Consider the following 26303-nt stretch of genomic DNA (forward strand, 5'->3'; position numbering starts at 1 on the left):
TTATGAAACGTTTTGCTCTTGACGATACCAACTGTAATACCTGAATGAATGAATGAATGCATGAATGAATGAATGATTCAATCAGTCAACTAATGAATCAATGAATGAATAAACCAATCAGTGAATCACTGAATCAGTCAATGAATCAATCAATGAATCCATGAATGAATGAATCAATGAGTCGATTGATTGATTGTTTGTTTGATTGATTGATTTGTTGATTGATTAAGTGAGTGATTGATTTAGTGATTGTGTAATTGATTGATTGATTGATTGTAATGAGAGAAGAAGAATTATCAATTAAATAGTAGGCCTACATGATGATAATCTTGTCCTCGCAAGGGCTCTTGAAACTCCTGCATGGCTTAATGTGGTTTGCCTTTGCCGTGCACCCACAAAGTGTGAGAAACAACTCGAATATTCCCTAAACCGAACCTGAGACACTCCTCGAGACAGAAGAGGTTTGCATACTGACTACAGTGCCAGGCGTTCAATATTCATTCATTTATGCCCAAGGCAAGTCTTTCACTGCAAACCCGCTTTCTCCAGTCTTTCCTATTTTCTGCTCCCTCATATGATCCATTTATCTTAATGTCGTCTATCATCTGATATCTTCTTCTACCCCGAACTCTTCTCCCGTTCACCATTCCTTCCAGAATAGCAATATATAATTTATATTTTTCTGAACCGGTTGTTCATGACTATACAGGACATAACAGGAGCGTATTTTTGAAGTGAAATTGTTATTGTATTTGTTTTGCTATTGTTGATGGAATTTTGTGTCGCTATGTGTGTGTTTTCTATATTATATTTAAGATGTGACAGATGTCATCATAAACATAAACATCTATTTGTCTATCCCCAGTGTTTATATCGGCAAAATGTGAATGAAGTAAAAGAATACTATGACAGTATAGAAAATTTCGATGGCTAGCCTACTTGTAGACGCATAATTTAAGTTACGATTATCATTATCTCTTGTGATAATTGGGATTAAGCTACTTATATGCCTGTGCTTGCTTTAAAATTACTGTAGAAAAATGGGTTACATGGTAATGTGTGTTTAAGTAGCCTTTATTTTATTTTATGACATTGAATTAATGCTTAAAATAATTTGGATCTGTAGAGTACGATTGGGATGGATAGAGTTTTAAAACTTTAAAGCTTGTTTTGTCAATGCCATTTTAATAGTGCAAAAACGTTTGTTATTTTTTATTCAACATTTATTTATATGGAGATTTAATTAAAAACTAAGTAGGTAATTTAAGTAATGAATTATTTATTTATTCATGCCAAAGCTCTCATTTACATAAGCGCTTGTATTTGTATTTGTGTTTGTAATATATTGAAGCATTTATAAACTTGAGTTATCAATGTAAGATACAAGCATGCAGTCTGCTTCTAAGTTGGTCCCAGACGAATACACAAGGAAGACTTCCAATTTCAATTGTTGGAAGTACGTCTGAAGACATTCATTTGTTAGTTATGTGCACAGAGGAAAGTTGGAAGACAGAACGGCATTGACCATTGTGTTTTGTACTAACTAGTCCCATCGGAGTTTGTAAACACTGACCAAACTTGTACCGTAGAAACAAAAGAGGCCGACCGAAACAAGCAAATACGGGCATATTATATGTTTATATTTTATTCTATTTTGGGTCCTTCAATTACAAACTTGGCACAGTTAACGGGAAGAACAAGAAAAGTTTGGCAATTTTGTCAGACATCTCCGAGCTTCTCTGATATGCTATTGTTGGTTGCTAAGTTTGTTTACATCTCAACATAACAACAGTTCCAAGACTTCGACCAAAACAGTCTGAGGAATTTATCACCTACTTGCGCGTATAGTAGAATGTTAAGGAAAGGAAGCAAAATACTCGTAGAAGCAAGAGAAAAAATTTTAAAATAATATATTCGCTATTTTCTTTTCCTTATAAGGAGTTGTAGTACTGATTGTACATACAGTCAAGAAGAATCCAAGCCCGTAGTCCTCTTCTCTCATTGTCAGAATGTAAGGTTTCAAATAATGAAGCAAATTGACAACTGGAGTAAGGAAATATAAATGAACGCAAAATTAACTAACATGCTGTTACAGGGAGTAGGCTAGCGGAGCTAGTTGAAGGTATGTAAGTTCAAAATACGTAGGTTACATATAAATTGGGAAAGTTGAAGAAGAAAATCTAAAAGACTCATCAGATCTTACCACAATTGCCAGGGTGTCTTGTGGTAGTTTGATTAACTATATCAACTCTAACTCAGTCTGGGTAAATCATTCCAATGGAGGCACTTAAAAGACGAAGTAAATGGAGAAAAATAACCTCAGTGTGACTCTCTTCTCCTTCAAAGAATTCGCAACGCTGATTTAATAATTGTGTGAATTCTGAGACATGAACCACAAGTTCACATTTCGACTGAAGATATTTCAAGTATGGAGCGAATGTGGAATGTGCAGAAAGAAAATCTAAAATCGCGCGTAAATTTCTTGTTCTTACAAAGAATTGTGTTGGTTGTCGAATAACTGTGAGAGCTGTAAGACCACGAGATTGGTGCTTGTGTCATTTCAGGGCACACAGTTTCAGAAGAAAACATACCTAAGTATGTTAAAATATATCTTATTGTATTATATTGAAAATCTTGAATCTCAAATCTAATGAAAATTAGGTTAAATCTCTATGCCACACAACGCCTGAGGAAGCTTGGTTTTGGTAGTTTTACGTAGGGTAAACATTGGTAATTTCGTGGCAGTGGTTATTTCGTGATACTTTTTCTTTGCTCTTTTGTGAACTAACCAATCGTGTTACGAGATCCAAATTTCCGCCAAGGAATTGCATATGTTGTCCACTTTCCAGAAACATACAGCTAAGCTTTGTGTGACTATTGTAGTTGCTTCAGTGAGCTTTTATGTTTGGAGAGAGCAAGTTTGCGTCGACTTCTCAGGCACACAAATTTTGTGGATGTTTGTAATTACATTACATGCTTATTACTAAAGGTAAGCATATGATATTTGGTACAAAGATTTATTGTATCTTCATGAAATTTTAGGAGATGTTTTCGGAATTTTAGATACATCTTTAGTCGCCATATAGGCTTAGCTTTACTGATAGAAATCTTAGCTGTTTGAGGCGAAATTTTGTTGAGCATTAAGTGTTACAATTTTTAAAATAGTATAAAATGTATTACAATAGGAAGTTTAGAAATCTCAAGACAAGATGTGATAACAAAAAAGAAAACGGAGACGCAATGGATTCAGTGTAACTTCTCTTTGATTTGTTATCATGCTAAGTGTCAATGATAAGTGCTAGATGACTTACTTGCAAGAATTGTGACAGAAGATGGAACATGGCTCCACCATTTTGGACCGGAGACAGAGGCAGACAATGCAGTGGCATCATGCAAATTCACCAAAGAAATAGAAATTCAAAAGTACACCTTCGGCAGGAAACGTTATGGCTACTGTGTTTTTCGAATCAGAAGGACTCTTGCTTGTGGACATCATGCCACACGGAACCACCATTAATTCTGACGGGTATGTTGCAACTCTCAAGAAACTTCAAGTTCGACTGAGTCGTGTTCGACGACATCGGGAGAAGCAGGATGTTCTGCTATTGCACGACAACGCACAGCCATATGTCAGTCACAAGACCACAGACCAGATCAGAAAATTCGGATAGACAACAGTGAAACACCCGCCTTACAGTCCTGAACTGGCACCGTGCGATTACCATCTCTTTGGTAAACTGAAGGATCCCTTCGCGAAGCGAGGTTAGAAGATGACTCCCTTGTGCACGCTGCTAAAGAGTGGCTCAGACGTGTTGGTCCAGACTTTTACCGTGCTGGTCTACAGACCCTCGTTCCTAGGTTACGTAAGGCAGTTGAAAGGGACAGGGATTATGTGGAAAAGTGACAGTTTTTCCCTTAAGGATATATCAACATTCTTTGAAAATAGCAAAGCTGTAGGATAAAAATATAATTTTTAAACAAACGTTATGCATTACTTTTGGACTTACCCTAGTAATATAGGCAACAGTAAAGTCCGTAATAAAAGTGTTCACCCTTTCAGGGCAAAGAAGATCCCTTTTAAATTTCAATTTTTACTTTGATTTCATTCTTATTATGTGTTGATATGTATTTCTATGTTTTCTTGTTATGAATATTAGACGGAATTACTATGTTTGAATCTTGTAACAATAAATGAGAATTTCATTTGACTTTAATGCATTTTTCCACAATTCTTCTACCTCTCACGAAATTATCAATGCAATATCACGAAATTACCAAGGTTATCACGAAATAACCAACCTTTCAGCTTAAGTTGTAAAAGTTGTTTTTTGCACATATTCAAGAACGTATCCAATCTTTTATGTCTCCAGATTTGTACAGCAAGTTATCGTCTTTTAGATGAAAAAATCGGAGTAAGGATATATTTACACATTTGAATTTTAAATTAGTTTTCATGAAATTATCACGAAATTACCAATGTTTACCCTTTAACTTATTACGTTGAAGTGTGGATTTTTACGCGAGCAAGAAGTAGCCTGAAGGAGTAAAACGTAGAGTCAATGGTAGATTTATTATATTTTGGTTTACCAAAATAAAGACATCTTCACTCGTTCGGATTGCTACGAAGAAATAAAACAGAAATGCGAACAAAATTTGTATTTTAAGAACTTAATAATGTTCAGGAAATTAATAAAACTTAAATTTCCTCTTTCTACTTCACCTTTATTTCCACAGTAATTTCGTGCTCATCAATATTTTTTCGTTAGTTCGATTTTTACACTCATTTTTAATAAATGATTTTAAATATATAATTCAGAAATATCTGAATTTGAATACGACAAATGTAATATAGTTAACTGATTTTACACTTGCCTGGTTTGTTTTCTTAAGCTACTGCATTTTTATAAGAAGAAATAAGCATTTACCGAAATCATTTTTCTGAATGAGTTGATAGGCCTATCACACTAGTTAGCTGATTTTCAACTGTTGAAGAAGTTTTGATGTTGAAAACATTTTTTTTTATTCAGGATTAGTCAAAACAGTTCATGTCATATAATTATATTGACGCTGTACCTCTCTCTGCCAAAGAAACAAAATCCCTTGAACACGGAGTAAAAATCGATTCAAAGCAAGGAGATTGATAAATTTCAGTTTATACATTCAAATAATTATAGTTTCTCACACTACATATATCTGTAATTAAAATGGTATACTACGTCATATAATAATAATTTACACTAACAATTAGGTATAGAAGTTTCCAAAGTAAACTCATGAATTGTCAGGTTCTCGACAGGTGATCCCTTTGACGTTTAAAGAAGATCATGTCTCTAAAGCAGTCCTAGTTCATAGGGACGAAGAATATTATTTAAATATATGTATACTGTATCTTCTAATTAAGTCCCTTACAAAACCAATAAACCTTCTTTTTCTTCTTTTCCTTAGTTTAACCTCTCCCTTTTAGGTTCATTTACACGACCCACGCCACTCGGGCCTTACAGGGCCTCGACCTGTCGGGAGAGGAATTAATCTATGGATCACATACATACTCTTTTGACCACACAAGGACATGGAGGGCCTCCCCGGATGAGGGATCAGCTCAATGCCAGGGCCACCTCCGATACAACACAAACATTTAAGACATTACACATCATTTACTCACACATATGAAAGGATTAAGGGAAGGATCGCCGTCCATGGCCGGACTTTCAAGAGGTACAACCCCGGCATTTGCCTGGAAATAACAGAGGAAACCATGAAAAACCTCAGTTAGGATTTCTGGCCCCTGGGATCGAACCCCGGACCTCCCTAGTGCAAGGCCAGCCATCTACCACGCCGCTAGCTCGCTCGGTAAACCAATAAATCAAATTACGATAAAGAATAACTAACATGTAGCAAATTTAATTAATTATTCATACCTTAACATAAATTTCAATAAACTTATTTTGGTATGAATGTATAAATATCTTGAAAGCTTCCTTATGTGAATAGCATTGTAAATAATGCAGCTTCAACGTATCCTGAGAGGAAACACTGTACATAGTTTCTCAATTGTCTGTCTAGATATCATTCTGTAGCAGTAACCATCAACCCATCTGTCTCATCTGAGAAATACATTGTGGCCCTTTGCTATTATGCTGAAAACACCTCAAGCCAGGCATAGAAGTGTCCACCATCCCATAGTTTCGACCCTTGTTTATCTACGACTCCGGACGACGAGTCCCAACCAGGAGGTCGAAGGGGAAGTTAGAAATTGCGTCCATTTGGAAACGTTACTGGTGCTTATGAACTAGTCGTAGTAACGCCGGCTCCCACAGGGCAATACAAGTTGATCCAAGTTACTTGAACTCAGGGCTTGGCTTTTGTGGCAGGCAATTCTGTTCAATCCATTGACCTGTGCAGACGTTTTTATGCAACTCATTTAGAGAAATGTATTTTATCCAAACCGACATTAAAAATGAATAATATGAAGTGTTCTGTTTTTCTATGCTAACATTATGTTTTCACACTTAGTGTTACGCTCATGTTGCCTTTATACGTATTTATTAATTGGAATGATGTTTTTACACATCTTCCTACGTTCCAATTGGTTACTTGTGCTCCTTCTTGCGCTTCCATTTTGTTGTTTTCTTACTTACTATTACACAAAAGTATAGTGTTAATATAATTATGTTTCCACACTTATCTATACAATTAATTTTGTTTTTACGCGCACTTTTACACCAGAATTATTCTTCATATCTCTTTTCTCGAATTACAGTCCTACGTTTCTCTCTGTAGTTGACTGAAGCAATTTACCTATTTTATTCTTGAATTATATTCTTATAGAGTTATCTACGCTCGAATTAAGTTTCCATAATCTTCCTACGCTAGAATTATGTTTATACCCTTCTTATATTTTTTGCATCCATATGCAATTTGTTTCCTTATACTCGAATTGTCTTTCTTTATCCATTTCTTTGTTAATATTATGTTTGTACACTTTTACAATCTTCAAGTCTTATATTTTTTATACATGTATTTTTCCGCTTACAAGCAAACATTCTGATGTGGGCAGATAAGAAAGTTATTTTTTTTCTCTCACCATGTTAATAATGTCAAAAGAAGTGCTTATACAAATTTTGGCCGCTCGACCGCAATTACGACGGCCGTAAAAAAAAAGTACGCTAGGGGCCGTTAATATATAGAAAACACAATTTCATAGGAAAAATGTATTGGAGCACACACAGCAATTGTTGAGCTATTTTTCGACATATTCCCACCGGAATTGAGACATTTATCATATGGGATCGATAGAGAGGTACAGACAGCTGATCCCAGACCGCTGACTTCTACGGCACAAGGATACAAAAATTGATCCCATGTTTCGACAAATGTCTCAATTCCAGTGGGGGACATGTTGACAAATAGCGCAACCTTTTGCCGTATTTGTTTCAATAAATCTTTCCATGCAATTTGTGCTTTTTTTCTGTAAACTGCCCCAGGGAAAATTACTTTCTGGACGGCCTCGTAATTACGGTCGCGTGGCCAAAATTTGTATAAGCATTTGTTTAGACATTATTAACATGGTGAAAGAAAAAAATAACTTTATCTGCCCCCCTCAGAATGTTTGTTTATTAGATAATGTTTCCAGCTCATTTATTTGCTCGAATGATATCTATTGTACCGTACTCTAATGGTTTTGTACTTTTTTCATTCGAATTATGTAATATTTTCCTATGCTTTAATATACGTCTTGATACCTATTTTAAAGCTCTATGCTTTATTCTATGCTCAAATTATTTTTGAGCCTCTTTCTATGCTAGAATTGCTCTCTATTTTTTCTACTTGCGTACTCGCGACTGAGCTGTTGATATTAAAAGAAACTACCTTTTTCACTATTTTCAATATTCTTGAAGTTTCAAGGACTCAAATAAAGATAGTTTTTATTTTGATTAATTTACTAAACAATTATATAAGTATTATTATTAAAACTAACCAAGCCAACTGCGGTGTACGCAACAATGAAGGGATAGTTTTAACTTCCCTTATAAACTAATATCTTAAGTTCGAATATTGTCTAGGGCGTGAATATCCGTAGTTAATAATATTTTGTACATTGTCTTAAGTGAATATCCCACATCATGCCGATCCTGCGCCGCTGGAGTTCCAGAGTGGCCCTCTTGCCTGTGAAAGTCCGAATAGGCATGATTTAAATTCCAGCAGGGGTTATAAATTAATTGGTGGTAGTTAAATTTTTACCAATGCCTCCATTTACGGTTACTTACTCCTTACTTGACGCTGCTAATTCGAGAATGTCCGAGTCAATTCTTGAGGAGTGGCACACATGAAAGGCAATGATAGGATGATAGACATGGGCGATTAATAAGAGAGTTTAACTTTAATAATGGCGAGAAATGTCTGGAATATTTTTGCTGGAGTCCTCTTATCACAGAAACAGGTTTCTTTTACTTGCACTGATATGCTGTAGAAAAGATCCTCCTGTATTACCTTTTCGCAGGAAGTCATGATAATGGCTGTTATCGCTTTCGACCTGATTTGAACTTGAAACTCGGAGATAATGACTACTATAATTACGTAAGTCTCGGTGACTAGAATTAGATCCGTGTAAACTAAACTAATAATCACTTTCACAGAATTTGCCTGAATTTCAGCTATAATTCTAAATTTACTAATCGTTTAACTAAAGAATGGACTCAGAATTAATAATTAAATATGAAACGCCTCCGCTAGAGCTCGGACTTATCATCCCATGGATTCAGATTGGATCACCTGTGCTATCTAAAATGTTGCTTGGGGCGAACACTGCGCTTATTTGTTGTTTTGACAATAGAATTCGGTACCGTATGCACATTTTGACACGTACTCTTTCTTTAGTAATTTTGCAAGAATTTTGAGTCTTTATTATATTACAAATTATATTTCCGTTTATTTTAATCGAATAGGCCTAACTACCATTCTCAAGTTGTGAGTAAATTAAGTCATTTTCTATTCACCCAAATTAGGAGATAAATTTGGTTCTTCCAGATTGTACAGTACGAAAAACATATTTTAATATACCTGAGATTAAAAAGTGATAGGCCTATACTTGGCTCCATTGTGCAGTTGAAGTAGGTATACCCAATTAATTGCACAAAAGTTTACCATATAATAATATTTCATCATGTAGTCCATTTTAATATTGTTTTTACTTAATTATTAAATTTATGATAATCGACATATGAAAGTAACAGAAATACTGAAGTATAAATTCACTTATAGTGACATTTTAACTGTAACTTATTGCTTACTTGTCCAATTAAATTTTTTCTTTCTGATCAGTTACAGCATTATTCTTCCTTCACCCATTTTTCTAGCACAACTTCGTTTCTTATTTTGTCTCTTTCACAAGCTCCGTCCTTCGCCGTAGCGTCGTGGTCTAAGGCATCATGCCTAGGACTCGGGTTACTGAACGTGTGCTCAATTGAGTCCTTTTAGGGAAGGAATTTTCTCATGAAATTCGGCCAATCCATGGGACCAGCGCCCACTCAGCATCGCAATGAATATGGGAAGCTGTGATATGTAGCGAAATCCGATTAGAGAAATTAGCTAGAACGGCGGGGAGGATCATCGTGCTAATCAAACGATGCCTCTCTTTTGGATGATTGTTTATCTCTGCTGAGGCATGTGAACGTGAGGTCAGCAGTCGGCTGATCGCCATTGATTTATCATGGGCTATCGCGCTACGGAATTTTACGGGCTCCATTCTTCTCCATATACAAATTTCAAATGCATTCTCTTCACTGTAATATAATATAATATAATATAATATAATATAATATAATATAATATAATATAATATAATATAATATAATATAATGCGGGTAAAGGCTAATCGGGACTTCTCGGGGTCTGTTCGAGTCCAAAACCCTGATAGAACTGATATTTAAGCGTTGCGGTGAATTTTGGTGAAGTCCGGAGTCAAATAAACTCTCCTCACCTCCACGCTGGAGCCCCCTGGGATATTTAAGATCCACAAGAGGGAGTGGTGTGCGAAAAGCAATGGGAAGCTACCGCATTTGTCTTTCCTAAGAAAAACTGCAAGCATGACATGATGAGTCTTCCCACGATAAAAGATTCCGGACGTAAACTATCCCCACATTCTTATGAGAAAAAACAGAATGGATGTGATGGGATTGTCAGAAGTGAGGTAGGAAAGTAGTGGTGAGTTGATGAGTGATGAATTTAGGTCGTTTTATTCAAATTGTGATTGCAAAGGAAATCATGGTGTAGTGTATTACTGGGACTACGTGTGAAGGACAAAGTAATATCATGCGTTATGTAGATGGCCGGATGACAATGGTGACACAACTAAGAAAGAAAATAGGTTTAGTGCTAATGCAAATTTGCATTCCACATTGTGGTTTACCAGACGAAGAAGTGGAAGAAAACTATGACAAGATAGACGAGGTAGTTGAGAAGGAGAAGAAGGAAGCATGCATAATGCTAATGGGCGACTGGAACGCAGTAGTAGGAGAAGGACGAGATGGAAGAAGAATTCGAAAATATGGATTGGGAGAAAGAAATAACAGAAGAGAATCTTTAGTGAATTTCTGTAAAATAAATGCAATGATCACTGGAGATACATTATTCTAGCAACATAAACGAAGAAGATACATATGTACATGCCCAAGGAACGAAAGCAGATATTAGGCAGACTATATAAGCCTACTGATAGGCCCTACAGAAAAGATTAATAAATTGCTTGAAAATGCAAAGACCATACTAGAAGCGGATTTTAACTCGGATCATATCCTGCTGTTAGGCGAATTGGATATTCGCCAGAAGATAAGAGGAAGACAGATGACGAAGAAATTGAACATATAAAACCGAAGGACGAAGAGGACAGAAGAAAATTTGAAGCAAATTTTGAAGAGAAAGCCGCTACATTAGAATCTACACTTGAGAACAGTAATAATAATAATAATAATAATAATAATAATAATAATAATAATAATAATAATAATAATAATGATTTATTTTAACTGGCAGAGTTAAGGCCATTCGGCCTTCTCTTCCACTCAACCAGTATGATAAAAAATTACTACAGTGCTATGAATATAACATAATTAATACAATACAATACAATACAATTCAAAGCAATACAATACTACAAATACAAGACAATATAATACATAATTAATATAATGTATTAGTAGTGAATACTGGATTCATCTAAAAAGCTGTATACAGATAACAGCAGAAAAACAATTGGATACAGAGAAGATGTGAGAATTAAGAAACCTTGGGTCACAGAAAAAATGTTGCAGAATATGGAAGAAAAGAGAAAATGGAAAAAAAAAAAAAAAACATTAACAGGTAGAAGGTAGAAGAAACTACAGGAAACCTTAACAACGAACTGAGAAGAGAAACTGATAAGGCGAAGGAAAGTGGATAAAAGAGGAATGAAAAGAAACAGAGGATCTAGAGAGAAAAGAAAGATACGACATAATTATCGTGAAGTGAAATGTTTGGACTTCACAAATGAGAACAGAAAATATATGTGGCTTATAGATGGCAAAAAAAAAAAAAAAAAAAAAAACTGAAGAGATGGACGAAATATGTAGAATAGTTATATAAGAAAAGGAATCGTCCAGATGACTTAGCTATAGAAGACGAAAAAGAATTTTCTGTTTTAATGGAGGAAGTTGAACTAGCGCTTACGGAAATGGAGAATGAGAAAGTAATCCATGGAATTCCCATTGAATTAATAAAATGCTTGGGAGAAGACAAGAAGGGAAGTCTATCATTATGCAACGAAATGTACAAGAAAGGCCAATGGCCTGAAGAATTTACGGAGACAGTGTTACTGTAATGTAACGAGCTCCGAGCAGATTCTCCTGCGATTACTGAATCGATGTTTATATTCTAAGACGGAAAAAGAGCAGTTTGAGTTTAGGGAGGAAAAAGGTACGAGAGATGCAATTGGATTGCTACGAACAATCGACGAAAGATACCTAGTGAGGAATAAAGAAGTGTATACCAATTGTTTCAGAACACCAGTATCTTACGCACTTTACCACCTCTCCCATGTTCTGAAAACAGTTATGCACTAAATCTTTCAAGATGATTTGGCGTTGTTAGGAGAAGAGGAGGCGATACCAAGGGATGTTCTAGCGGAGCTGACAGCTGTGAGCAGTATGAGATGAAGATGAATTGAAATAAGACGAATACCATGGTTATCGGATGAAAAATAAAGGAGGTAAACTTACGAATTCGAAATGAGGAAGTGGAACAAGTGGACAGCTTCATATACCTAAGGTGTACTATAAGCAGTAACATGATCTGCTGCCAGGAAGTCAGAAGGAGGATAGCAATGATAAAGGAAGCTTTTAAGAGAAAATGGAGCATCTTCTGCGGACCTCTGGAAAAATAACTGAAGAAGAGACCAGTGAAGTGCTTTGTATGGAGTATGGCACTCTATGGGGCAAAAACATGGACAATACGACGAAGTGAACAGAAGCAACTATAAGCATTTGAAATGTAGATGTGGAGAAGAATGGAACGTGTGAAGTGGACAGACAGAACAAGAAATGAAGCTGTGTTGAAAAGAGTGGATGAAAAAAGAATGATATTGAAGTTGATCAGAAAGAGAAGAAGAAATTGGCTGGGTCACTGGCTGAGAAAAATCTGCACACTGAAGGATGTACCGGAAGGAATGGTGAACGGGAGAAGAGTACGGGGCAGAAGAAGATATGAGATGATAGACGACATTAAGATTTATGGATCATATGCGGAGACTAAGAGGAAGGCGGAAAATTGGAAAGATTGAATTTGCAGTGAAAGACCTGCCCATGGTAGAAAACTATGAATAATATAATATAATATAATATAATATAATATAATATAATATAATATAATATAATATAATATAATATAATATAATATAATATAATATAATATAATGTAATATAATATAATATAGTGTAATATAATATAATATAATATAATATAATATAATATAATATAATATAATATAATATAATATAATATAATATAATATAATATAATATAAAATAAAATATAATATAATATATTATAATATGTTCCTTACGAACACACATAAAAATGTATTGCACACATTAAAGTAAGTGCTTAAGCGGTGTGAGATGTAGGTAGTGATTAGTTTAAGAAATATTTAAAAGTAATAAGAAAGAATGCGGAATGTAACCTATCTTCCTAAAAATTTAGAATGTGAACGAAGAATTTTGAAAGTGGAAAGGGAAAAGTTCCCACGATCGCTAATCCCTATTGTTGAGCAATTGTAAGCTAAAATGTTAAAATTGTGTGTGTTTTTAGCAGAAAACGAAGCTATATTTTCATCCATAGTCGACCTGGTTGGCGCAGTTGGCATAGCGCTGGACTTCTACGCTCGAGGTTGCGGGTTCAATCTCGGGCCAGGTCGGTGGCCTTTAAGTATGCTTAAATACGACAGGCTCATGTCAGTAGATTTACTGGCATGTAAAAGAACTCCTGCGGGACAAAATTCCGGCACTCCGGCGACGCTAATATAACCTCGGCAGTTGCGAGCGTTGTTAAATAAAACATAACATTAACATTAAACACAGAAGATGTACGTATCATATATGGATATCAAACTATAAAAATTAGTCCAACTCTTTCATAAACCTCTTTACGATATCATAGGTAACAAAAAGAACATCAATACAGTTCATGTCCACGCCTGTGGAGTAACGGTTAGCACGTCTAGCCGCGAAACCAGGTGGCCCGGGTTCGATTCCCGGTCGGGGCAAGTTACCTGGTTGAGGTTTTTTCCGGGGTTTTCCCTCAACCCAATACGAGCAAATGCTGGGTAACTTACGGTGTTGGACCCCGGACTCATTTCACCGGCATTATCACTTTCATCTCATTCAGACGCTAAATAACCAAAGCTGTTGATAAAGCGTCGTAAAATAACCTAATAAAAAAATAAAAATACAGTTCATAAAATGATAATAATAATAATAATAATAATAATAATAATAATAATAATAATAATAATAATAATGAGATCGTCTGCAACACATTCCAAAGGGGAGAGGAAAGAGGCAGTAGGCACAAGCCCTGATGATAATGATGATGATGATATACATTATTATTATTAGTAGTAGTAGTAGTAGTAATAGTAGTAGTTGTAGTAGTAGTAGGCCTAGTAGTGTTATTAATAGAGAAGGGATTGAAAACGGATTAAAATTATTGAAGTTAATATGTGAAACTACTTAATGAACGTTAAGAAGAAAGGTACGCGAAGATAGACAAATGAATTTATATCCAGTTGTGGCATCTTCGGTTTTCTTTTATGGTTATGGAACGTAGGCATGAAAAAAAATTGGTTGGAGCCAGTGAACAGAAATGAAAATTATCGGATCTAAATAAGTGTATCTAGAATTTGATACAAAAATTTGAAATGGATATACCTAAGGAGACAATGATAAATATACAGGGTGTCTACAGAAAACCTCCGGATTATAAACGTGTATATCTTCGCTACCGCTAATGATATGTATCATCTTAGGAAAAAAAAAAGAACTTCGGTTGATTTCATGTGAACTTTGGTTTACGCGTGAAAGAATCTCTCATGCAAAACTTTGCTATGTTTTTTTCCTTTGTTTTGTTTGTTTGTTGCTTTTTCTGTCTATTTATATTATCTATTGAAGTCAAGAACGATACTAATATATCACTACGGACGTGGCAAACAGAAAATATCCAGTGCATATTAATGTATAGATGCAGTATGTTTCTTTTAATGTAATATAATGAATAATTAAATTCCACCGATTTGAATTTACATAATATAATTATGTAAAACGTTAGTTTATTGACTTCATTATATTTATAGTGTATCTTGGCTTTGACTTTCAACCAATCGTAGATCAGTCAGTAACTGATATTGTTTTGGTTTAGTATTGTTCTTGGCTTGAATATACAGGATGATTCAGGACCTCTGTAACAAACTCTAGGGAACAATAGGTCTCGCAATGAGGGTCATTTTTCGTAAAACAACCCATTTCCTGCTGTGCCACGTTTAGGAGCTAAGCGACATCGAAACAAAGACAGGGTTTTAGTGACATTAATTAATAATTATGAAACGAGTTATTTTTCAAGTATGTTTGCTGACAAGTTACAGATTTTCAAAGTGTCTACCCTGAACCTGATTACATTCATTACACTGTCGTATCAGTGGTTATCGGCCTGTGTTGAATTTGATCAAAGGCAGTTAATACTCGCATAGTCGGTTCCTCTCTGGTGTCAATTAGAGTGTATTACTTCACATGACCCAAAATAAAAAAAGGATTAAGGGCCTGAAGTCGGGTGATCACGCTGGCCATGCAACAAATTCGGCTCTCCCTATCCATTGTTCCCATTAGATGTTGTTCAGATGTGCTCGTACAACCAGGTTGAAGTGCATTGGGACGTTGTGTTCAATCACATGTCGCCTCACATCGTGAAGGGTACATCCTCAATGAACAGCGGAAGCGTGTTCTGAAAAGCTCTCAATACAAACGGAGCAGCAAAATGAAAGAACAGTTGTAACCTGTCCGCAAGGGTTCTTGAAGAAATAAATGAATAATGTTATTCATTTCATAATTAACTCTAAATGTCACTAAAACCTGTCTTTTTTTTTTTCGATGTCGCGTAGCTCCTACATGAGGCTTCGGAGAACATGGATTGTTTTACGAGAAGTAATCCTAATTGTGAGCTCAATCGATCCCCAGAGTTTGTTGCAGAGATCCTGAATCACCCTGTATAATAGATCAAGTTTTATAAATAATATATAACAAAGATACATTCAAGGGGTAAATTAGGTGCAAAATAAACATTCTTTCCCTATGGTGTGAACCTGGCGCTGTCCGAAGGTGAACTTAGACAAATTCACGCTACAGGAGCTCGGTCATTTTTTGTGTCTAAAACTGTACGTGAAAATGGACGCTCTAATAAAAATGCGCTAGAATGGACTCATGGTCGTCAATGATACAATATTGCAGATTCTGAGTTAGTGTAGGTACATAGATCATATCTTTTATGTAACTTCATAAGAAGAAATCACAGGCATTGAAGTCATGGGACTTCGAAGGCCCTTGCAGAAGATGTCTTGATCTCCAGTGCGACCAAATCATTTTCCTGCCAGTTTATTAACATGGCCACAATTTTGCTACAATGCAACAACATAAAAGTAATAGACTGGCAAACCCGAAAGAAAGAAACCAGTATTAACAGCTTCTATTCGTTTCTGCTGCCATCTGTTGTTGTCGCCGGTAATTAATATACCGTTGTATTCAAAGCAGAAATTCTTTGAGTAGTTTTTATGACACTAGTATAAAATTTGTAATATACACAGTTATACTAGTTCATAATCATGGAGGGTTTTTGTGGACATACTGTAAATTGCACAAATTAAGTAACTGAATTTGATATATCAATACTGAATAGTGGCATATAACACAAAGTAAGAAGTCAAAAGGAAAACGAAATATTAACAGACCAGAACGTAAGAAACACAAAACCTCACTGGCCTGGAACATGTAGTACAAATTTAAAAATGTGTAAATTTATAGGCTTTATTCTCATTTAAACCTTCGAAATTATATTTTAGGTAACGAACTTCGTGAATGAATAAATATTTCAAACCAAAAGCCTGAGTACATATTTATTGCTGCATGTTTATTTATCGATGAAAGGTTTGATTTTAAAAACGAAGATTTTAGGTAGTGCCAGTTAATTTGGGGATATAAATCTAAAGTAAATATTTATATTTTCAAATAAGTGTTACAAATTAGTGGAGAATGTAAAAAAATATAAAAATATATATTTTTAGCTACTTATAAATTTAAGTACAATAGTAGGCTACAATATTTTCCGTTTTCATAACATAGACCCTAATAGAGAAAACTACACTTCAATGGAAACTTGCAATTTTTCAATTTTTAACTCTCAATATTTGGGCTATTTCTCTGAAATCTTCTAAAGTGTAAATCATCATTGTAAACTAATAGATAGGGTGCTTATCTCGTTTATTTCTTTTAAAACCGTTAGTTTTACAGAAAAACTTAAAATATGACTTAAACAAATATACACATTTTTTTGCAGAGATTAACTATAAAAACTATACTGTACTATACTAAAGCTATACTCTTTCACCTCCGATAGCATGTAAAATATTTCAGATATACACAAACCGACAATTACAAGTTAAATTACATTGGGGATGACATCCGATACACGTAATGTATTTTTTGTACATGAAATAATTTTCAAGATGTTAGAGTCAACTTTTTTTAATGGAAATGTTGTGTTAGTACTGTATAATAACAACTGGCTACTTTACGGACTGTTTGAATATCACCAGTAAGAGAAACATAAACAATGTTTGACGCATCCTTCTTTATGTCTAATTCATAATGTTGACGTAATTGAAGATCGAACACATACATAGTACTTTACACTGCCCAATACAACCCTTATTTCTTCAGTTCTGTACTGGACAATTAAACGATAAGAGGCGAGAAATTTGATTGCACATCGGAGATCGTGTTTTTTTTTTTTTAGAATAATTGTTTATGTTTTATTTTGCACTACTTTTATGTCTCCCTTCATCATGTGAAACTATTCAATAGTATTAAAATGTAGGTAGAGTGCATTGTGATTGTGATTTAACTGACGCACAAATCTAACCAGAATTGTCCTCCTTCTGTTCGATCCTTGATCAGACATTGCTTATGTTTACCCTTATCGATAACAATCGAACAGTCAGTAAAGTAGCCAGTAGTTATTAGACAGGGCTAACGCATCATTTGCAATACAAAACATAGTTGGTTCCCATTTAAAAAAAGAAAGTTAACTCTAATAATTTGAAAATTATTTCATAGGTCTATACAAAATATGTATTACGTGTATCAGATGTTCCCTTTCCTGTAATTTAACTTGCAATTGTCGGTTTGTGCATATCTGAAATATTTCACACGCTATTGAAGGTGAAAGGGTAAAGTGGGTCATTCTGTATATAAGACGACGAAATTAATGAAAAGAAGAAACAAGACTGAAACTTTCAAACGGAACTTACCGTTTATATATTTAAGTATTAAAAGTTAATCTAGTTTCAAACTGATATACACTTTTCAAGTTAATTTACGTAGTACTAAAAATGTAATCAGATTAGAGAAGTTTATCAAAGGTGCAGCCGTTAATAGAGGAATAAAGAAAGACCCGAGCATCGTGTGGCATTACAAAGAGGAAGGTTCAAATTAAACATTCCCTTGCAGTAAGTACGAAGACAGTAGGACAGGGTAATCAATTTATAGGGCGGTCTAACACTGTTCGAAAACCCTGATAAATGTACTCCCTTCTTGAACGTCAATGTTAGAGTTCTCTTTCTTGCTGCATCCGTCCCGACGCCGACGTTAGAAGCTACTGTTACGTTCTACTGCACCGGATGAACGAAACTTGATGCTTCCACTCTTTCTTTCAAATCCTGGCTATTTTATTTAATGTGCTAAACTGTGTAAGTTCCTGATTAATGATTTCAGTTTTTTTATCTTCATTATTTCTCTGTACAAAGAAAAGTTTAATTTAAGTCGCGTTTAATATTACTGTATAATTCACGCTCTACACTTCATTAAGGTTTTGGCTGATACATTTACTGTATTATCAGGTAGAAAATCTCACTTGTCTATATGTGTCAGAGGAAGAACAATTATTGTTACATACATCTCAAGTGTAATTAGTGAACTACCCAGGTATGTTATTAGTCAGCGATGTGTACAATGGAGGGGGGAAAAGAACTGACCACCATACATCATTATCTCCTAGCTTAGTTGCCTCATAAGTGATGCCTTATTTGTGTCACTTACGAAGTTCCAACCTGTCTTCAGAAAGTTGACCAGACATTACATACATAGGCTACAACATACATAAAAATTCACTCTCATAAGGAAATAATTTGTTTTTGGTTTTTGGTCAACATTTCAGTACTGGCGGTCTCTGGACTCGAAAAAAATGTCCTTTTGACGAGAAGTCAAAGATGACTTGTGGCTCTTTCATAGATGAAGATGTGAACTAAAATAGTTCACATGTTATTATTCTGTTGTTATATGCGAGTAATTTAAACAACAGAAGTAGCGGTGCAGATATTAATACTAAAATTTTGTCTCCCTGGCTTATTGAAATAAAATTCATGAAATGAATGGTACCTAAATATGTTACAAATTAATAATTGTGGTTATGGTAAATATTTTTATTAAATAAATCTAATCCAAAGTTCACTTAATAGTAAGCACCAATGGGTTAACTTAAATATTTCTGATGATGATTATGACGACAACGATGATGATGATGATGATGATGATGATGATGATGCGATGTTAGGTAAGATAGATGACTGGTAGAATGAATTTTATCATGTAGGAGGAACCATGCACACAAAAATCCACTCCATAGGCGACATTCAAACATAGAACTGCGGCTATGTGAGAACAGTATATCAGCATCTTATAATTTTGGCTGAAGGAAGTTCATTTAAGAAAAATTAGATACCTTCGTAAATAATCGCGTATGTTGAATGCAGAATATGTTGGCCCACATTATTTATGTCTTTTATTACGTAATAAAGGATATGAATTATATTTCAAGATATTTGAAATGTTCGTAAGCGGTCTAAGTTAAAGAATACGAGATAATTGTCTTTTAGGAAATAGGAAATATAGAATCACTTAAAAAACTTTATAAGAAACTTCAGAGGCGCAAGATTGAAATTCACTGGAACCTGAGATGAACTCAGGCAAAGAACTATGTAACATAGAGTGGCTAGGGGTCAACACTACGGAGGAATATATTGATCAAACAAGAGAAGACACTTGTGTGTCACCCTATACTCCGTCTCCTGGAGGGCGGAGGGCGTCGGGACGGTGGTGAGACGAGACTCCCTCAACTCAACTCACAAGCGAGCGTTCAACAAGAAGAGAAGAGAGACGCAAGGAAGGACAGCAGCTGAAAGGGGAGGTGGTGGGTGCAAAGGGGAGGTAAAGGGGTTGCATGAGGCAAAGGCAAGAGAAGGGAAGGAAGGAATAGAGTGGAAGTAAAGGCAAGGGGGCCATATTCAAGTTCTCACGATCAATACACCGGGTCCAGATGAGGAGGAGGGAAGGAAGCTGCCGAGAAGAGATTGTGTTTCTCATGACGTGGAGCCCCAAGGAGCTGACTCTTCTCCGCAGAGACCCTTGCCAGCCCTCGACGCTCTCGCTCCCTTGACGCTTGCAGCCTTGCAGAATTCTCCATCCCCTCCCTTCACCCTCTGGGCAAGCCATGCCTTACGACACCATGCACTCTCAGATGCCCCGTCTATGTCAGCTTATCTTGAATCCCTGTTTAACCAGATCTGCGATAACTTTACGTATTATACGGAATGGATGGATGGATGCCAGAGAGGGAGGAACACTGGGATGACGGAATAAAAGCCATTAATTAATTACCTTGTTTAATTACGCCATGATCCGTCGTATTCAGCTGCTCCGTAACTTTCCTATAGATTGATATACGCGGACAGGACGAGACATCTTATATAATGCGTTGTTGCCAACTGATTCTTGTCAAGGAACAACACACTTCGGGGTCACTAGCATGGAAAGGAACGGGGCTAGTGCTTCGTATGTGGATTCGAATCCCACATGGATATAGCATTTTTGATATCAGATAATCCCACGGCAAATCCTCACATAGCTAAAATACCATCCTCTTTCGCCACTCCATCGACGTTAGATAACTGTGCAATTCATGCAGTATCGTCAAAAACAGATTTAGAAAACTCCGTTCTCTTGAAACCAATACGTAGAGCTATAGCCTAAATATTTGCAGGGTGGTCGTTGCGAACGTCTGCAAACTCCAACGAAATATGGAAAATAATTTCTGAACATTCTTCCTAGAGAAAGATTAACACGTTGTTACATAATCTAGTCTGCTAGTCCTTGTTTCTTAAAACAATAACGTCGATCAACATTCATAATTTTAAAACAAGTTTTCATTCTTTGCCTTAAATAAGAACTGAGCATCTTATCCGACATGTTGCAGCCATATTAGCCTCTGAAAATTTCGAAGTAAGCTTTACCATGCTGCAGATCAAGACGCAAAGCGGAAGTGAGAGGAATTTGTATGAGTATTCCACTAATAGTGTGCACCGGGCATCCGAAGCTTGAACTCTAAATTTAAAGATACTAGAAAAGATAATACTTATCTTAGTGCATGCTTCGAGGAAGATACAGTTCCTATTTTGTGTGGTATTTTGGTAGCGACTTGAAATCTCTACTACAGATAGACGCCGCGTTATTAATATGATGTCTTGTGACGACTTGAGTGAAAGAGTCTTAACAATGTAGCATTGCGACAGTCTTACTAGTTGCTATTCTAAAGTTGATAGAAATCCACTTATAAACTTGAGTGGAAGTCGACTTTGAATTGTAGAAGCGAGAAAGAATAACAAGATAAGTGTACTGCAATGTTCGAACATGAGAGAGGAGATGGAGACTTACAAACTTAGTTTTATTTCATACGAAAAACTAATGGCAAGAAGCGGTTAAAACAAAAAGGGATGGGAGTGGAGGACAGCGAAAATTTTTATAACAAGCTGAAACAAACACGACACGACTCCTTCTGCAGAGCGAACACCGGCGAATATCGAACTTCGCCATACTCGACAAACTTGAACCGAATATAGAGCCTATAATGCACGATGCTAATTAGTATTGAGAAGTCTCAGAAATTACGATTGTCGAAAAGAGCTGTAAAATTCAAGAACTCATAAGATCTGAGTGCTTTGATTCATCACAAGAAGTACATTCTGATTAGTAACACACAACTTTTAAGGACTGTTGAAATGAACATGTAGGCCTAATGGCATTTCAAAACCAAAACTACTCTAATATAACGTAAATAAAAGACGTGAAAGCTATGCAAAGTACGCAAAGGTCGAGAAACAAATGAAGAATAGAATGAAAATGTAAATTATATGAATCGTTTAAACTTTAAACCATGACAGATGAGAACGTGCAAAAAGATAAACCTGGAGAATTCTAAGAAAAGTTGGAAAAGTTAGAATTATTCCACAAGAATAAACAAATTTAATTTTAGCCAAAGATAAATTAATAAAAAAGATCAAGTCTTAGGTATACAAAATCTTTATCACTGAGTGGTGTCATTTCGCTACTGGTCACAATCAAAATTAGATCGATCATAGTTGAGAAGCACTGAGTCATTTCTAGAAGAAATTATTGACATTTTGATGCATTTCTCAATTTTTTTCTGGATTTAACAAATTATAAAATAAACCAATTATTATACTTTATAGTTGAGTATTATCATGGTAAGTGATACTTAAGCACAAGGGAAATATAACTTTAAAATTATTGAACTAGGAGAACAGTTTTCTTCGATCATCACAATATTGAAAGAAATAATTTAGTGTCTATTAACAATGACCGATTCAATTAATTACATTGCCATAAAGAAATAAGTATTTTTCCAGCTATTTGTAATAGGGTACTTGATATCGAAGTTGAGTTAATTTTTCATAATTATGCTTTGAAAAAGATAATTATTTGAATTTTATTAATGTTTCTTGTTTGGTTTCTGAAGCTAAACTGGTTAAATTATTTTTGTTTCAATATATTTAAAGCAGGTCGTGGTACGGAGTGAGTAGCCACTGGTTACTATGCCGAATTTGTATTTCAGAGTCAGAGGACAAAATCTCATAACCGTAATTAGCTCTTTGTTGTTTTATTAAGTCCCACGACTGCTCAATACTGTATCAAAATATTTTTTACACTCTCAGTCCTATTTACTTAAGTCTAGATCACTCTCTCCAATCTTACTCACTTTTCTCTTAATTTCTTCCTCATCAACACTTTTATTTATCCCTTCTCTTACTTTCATTCACTTGATCACTTAATAACCGCTCATTTTGTCTGTCTCATTCGATTATTTTGTCACTCTAGTATTTTCTCACCCGAGCATTAACTCGCTTACGAATTCTCTTTCTCACCAACTAACTTTGTGACTTTCATTAAATGTATCACTCTTTCACTTTATTAATTTCTGTTACTTAACCGACCGATATCCACTACTTATTCCTTCACTCTGTCACTCTCTTATTTTTTCGTTAACTTACCGATACTCGATAATTCGATAAATGTGCCAATCTGAAACTATCAAACTTTCATTCAATTACTCCATCACTCAATAACTTTTCCATTCACATTAAAATATTTTGTCACTCTTTAATTATTTTCATCACACGATCACTTTACTAGACCACTCTGTTACGGTAAGCCCGTTAATAATTAGTATGTTCGTATACGGTAGTAGGTCTGATAAATCATTCACATAGATAAACAATTATTGTAGGACTATTTGAATCGTCCATGAAATTATACCCTATATAAATAACAGGATTCATATGGGATCCTCCCAATTCTCCTCTACTATCACTCCATCTATTCCCAATACTACTATACCTGGTAAGGTTTATCTTGTCTCAGTAGCAATAAAACCAAGTCCCTTCAAATGAGGGTAGAGATTATAGGAGGGTTGTAAATTTTCAGGATTCCTTTCAAAACCTTGTTATTGTACAGGCTACCGGAACTCAGTTTCTTGAAAGACAAGCTCAGTGACGGAACTACACAGTACGAAGAGAGATATTTTGTTATTTTATTTTGTGCTACAGAATGTATTAACTAGTCCCTTCCGCCACTGGATGGATGGACGGCATCTCTCCACTCCCACATCACCATAACAATACACACGAAGTAAGACATATCTCCTTTCTCTCTCTTTTCACAGTGAGACAAGATACATCACACAGACTTTACTATTACTGATAGTAGTAATAATAATAATAATAATAATAATAATAATAATAATAATAATAATAATAATAATCAGAAATTTATTTGCATGAAACTAAAATATGTACAAGAAATATATACCTGTCTGTGTGTGTACATATATACATATATATACAGGGTGTTTAAAAATACGGGGCATAATTTCAGGTATGTATTTCCCACATGTAGACAATCAAAATAGTTCATTACAACATGTGTCCGGAAATGCTTTATTTCCGAGTTATGGCCTTCACAACATTGAAATTCACCGGAACGTTTTTCTTTCCGCAGGTCGTTGCGTCAAAGGAGACATTAAGAGGGCACTCTGACAGTTCATTCCGAGGTGAAAGTTACATTCAGTGTTGTGTAGGCGTTAGACTGTGCGACATGTATTCAAATCAAGAGCTGGCAGAGACACACTTCATGTACAGTAAGGCGGACGGCAATGCTGCGCTGGCTCGTCGTTTGTACCAGGAGAGGTACCCACAGCGACAATGTCCAGATCGCAAGACATTTGTACGTCTCCATTACCGTCTGTGCGAGTATGGAAAATTTAACTCTCCTGGTTTGGGAAGGGGACGATCAAGATCTACAACTCCAGAAGTACAGGAGGAGATTCTGGAGGCTGTGAACATGACTCCTTCTATCAGCACACGAAGGGTAGCGTTGCAAGTCATGTTCCTCATACGACTGTCTGGAGACTGTTGAAAGAGTATCAATTTTATTGTATCCTTATCATTTGCAACGTGTACAGGCCCTGTCACCAGCAGATTACCCTGCACGAGTTAGGTTCTGTCAGTGGTTCTTGCAGCAGTGTGGTGTAAATCCGAACTTAGTACTATTTACAGATGAAGCATAGTTCACACGAGATGGCATAACAAATTTCCATAATCAGCATGTATGGGCGTATGAAAACCCACGTGCAACTGTTCCATCTCATCACCAGGTGCCGTTCTCCCTCAACATATGAGCCGGTATCATTGGTGATCGATTAGATGGACCCCATGTACTTGTAAACAGACCTACGGGGCAGGCGTACACAAACTTCCTGGAAAACACCATACCTCATGTTTTAGAAGACACTCCACTGATCAATCGTCAACACATTCACTTCTTGCATGATGGCGCTCCTGCACACTTCAGTCGTACGGCTCGCCGGTACTTGGATCGAAGGTTTCCTGATCGATGGATAGGTAGTGGTGGCCCAATTGCTTGGCCTCCACGCTCACCTGATCTGAACCCTCTCGATTTCTACTTGTGGAGCCATTTAAAATCATTGGTTTATTCGTCTCCGGTGCCTGATTTGGAATCCCTTCGGAATCGAATTGTGGCATGTTCTGAGGACATACGCAATACTCCTGGAATTTGGGATCGTGTTCGCAGGTCAATGAGACATCAATGTGAAGTCTGTATTCAAGCAGGAGGTGGACATTTTGAACATCTTCTGTAATGACAACGACCTGCGGAAAGAAAAATGTTCCGGTGAATTTCAATGTTGTGAAGGCCATAACTCGGAAATGAAGCATTTCCGGACACATGTTGTAATGAACTATTTTGATTGTCTACATGTGGGAAATACATACCTGAAATTATGCCCCGTATTTTTGAAACACCCTATATATATATATATATATATATATATATATATATATATATATATATATATATATATCTGTGTTTGTGTGTGTGTGGTAAAGTTGCCCAATTTCGTGACACTCCTAATCCCGTGATACTCCTTATTAAATTGAATGTCAGTCAATGCAAACATTACCCCTTAGCATGCTGAGATGTCCTTAAGCGACCCTACACTTAGGGAAGCTAAATACCACTCTTGCAGAAGAAGATATCAGTTGATAGACGACATTAAGATATGTGGATGATATGCGGAGTCTAAGAGGAAGGCAGGAAATAGGAGAGATTGGAGAATGCTGGGTTTGCAGTGAAAGACCTGCACATGAGCAGAACAATAAAGTATGTATGTATGTATGTATGTATGTATGTATGTATGTATGTATGTATGTATGTATGTATGTATGTATGTATGTATGTATGTATACAATTAATCTCATATGATGTGTAGGAACTGATTAACTGAAAGTAATGTTTCAGAAAAATTCACTATTTGTAAGTTCCCGGTTCTGTGAACAAACTATTGCAAAGCCTTAGATTTGAGTAATTTTTTTCTCCTACTGTCTTAGAAATACTATGATCTAAGTCCGTAAGTGGACTGGATTTCGAATATATTTAACTTTTTTTTCTCAATTCCTTTCCAACCTAAGTGATAGTTCAGATAAGACAGAAGCTTATGTACTTGTAGTGTTAGATATAGGCAATTATCAAATTATCAAAATTTCTCCCAGAGTTTTCTCATGTTTCTGAACTTTAAACATTTTATTT

The 26303-nt window shown here is 35.6% G+C and overlaps 1 long non-coding RNA gene across 4 annotated transcripts in view; it reads left to right on the plus strand.

The window, feature by feature from the left end:
* Window positions 1-26303, plus strand: part of LOC138701464 (uncharacterized) — a 1004334-nt gene that overhangs the window by 325262 nt on the left and 652769 nt on the right. The gene's annotated exons all lie outside the window — the stretch shown is intronic.

This window comes from Periplaneta americana, chromosome 6 (assembly GCF_040183065.1).
Source record: "Periplaneta americana isolate PAMFEO1 chromosome 6, P.americana_PAMFEO1_priV1, whole genome shotgun sequence".
Lineage (NCBI taxonomy): Eukaryota > Metazoa > Arthropoda > Insecta > Blattodea > Blattidae > Periplaneta > Periplaneta americana.